Source organism: Bison bison, unplaced genomic scaffold (genome assembly GCF_000754665.1).
Source record: "Bison bison bison isolate TAMUID 2011002044 unplaced genomic scaffold, Bison_UMD1.0 scf7180017864170, whole genome shotgun sequence".
In the NCBI taxonomy this organism is placed as follows: Eukaryota; Metazoa; Chordata; class Mammalia; order Artiodactyla; family Bovidae; genus Bison; species Bison bison.
In genome coordinates this window covers 1,153,831-1,154,988 of record NW_011494742.1, presented here as the reverse complement: position 1 = coordinate 1,154,988, position 1,158 = coordinate 1,153,831, and positions in this window count along the sequence as shown.

Sequence of the window (1,158 nt, the reverse complement as noted above, 5' to 3'; positions counted from 1 at the left end):
TGCCTCTTTTTGCCTTATCCCCTCCCTGGTCTCCCTGGGGATGATCCACCAGCCCATGGGCCTATTCTGTCCCCATTCCGGTGTCCACTGAGCCCTGCACAGCTAATTTCTTCCTTTCAGCAGCTATCCACCAGCTCAGGGATCACCCCAGAGGCCCTGGCCCAGGAACCAGCCTGACTCAGCAAGGCTGAGTGACATCCCTGCCTTCGGTCCCTCTGTCACTGCATCAGGACAGCAGAGTCTGGGGCCTTGACTGGTGAACCAAACCGAAGGAAGCTCCAGAGTTCCATCCCAGAGAAAGGAAGGCTTGAAATCAACATCTGAAGTGCACTCATGTGAGACAGGAAGGGCATGTGTCCATGCCTACAGGATAGACAAAACTGGAACCCACAGTGGGTAAAACCCGGGGGCTTGATGTCAGCTCCATGGGTCCAATGGTTTCTGGTAATCAGAGATGTTCACAGTCAGAACAACCCACCTCACAGGGCCATGGGACCCCTGCCAAAAGTCAGAGGCACTCAGCTCCTTCATTGTTTGAGAGAAGCATCAGTCCAGTTCAGTTCAGTCACTCAGTTGTGTCCGACTCTGCGACCCCATGAACCGCAGCACACCAGGCTTCCCTGTCCATGACCAACTCCCGGAGCGCACCCTAACCCTTGTCCATCGAGTCAGTGATGCCATCCAACCATCTCATCTTCTGTCATACCCTTCTCCTCCTGCCCTTAATCTTTCCCAGCATCAGGGTCTTTTCAAATGAGTCAGCTCTTTGCATCGGGTGGCCAAAATATTGGAGTTTCAGCTTCAACATCAGTCCTTACAATGAACACCCAGGACTGATCTCCTTTAGGATAGACTGGTTGGATTTCCTTACAGTGCAAGGGACTCTTAAGAGTCTTCTCCAACACCACAGCTCAAAAGCATCAATTCTTCGGTGCTCAGCTTTCCATATAGCCCAAATCTCACATCCATACATGACCACTGGAAAAACCATAGCCTTGACTAGACGGACCTTTGTTGGCAAAGTAATGTCTCTGCTTTTGAATATGCTGTCTAGGTTGGTCATAACTTTCCTTCCAAGGAGTAAGTGTCTTTTAATTTCATGGCTGCAGTCACCATCTGCAGTGATTTTGGAGCCCAGAAAAATAAAGTCAGCCACTG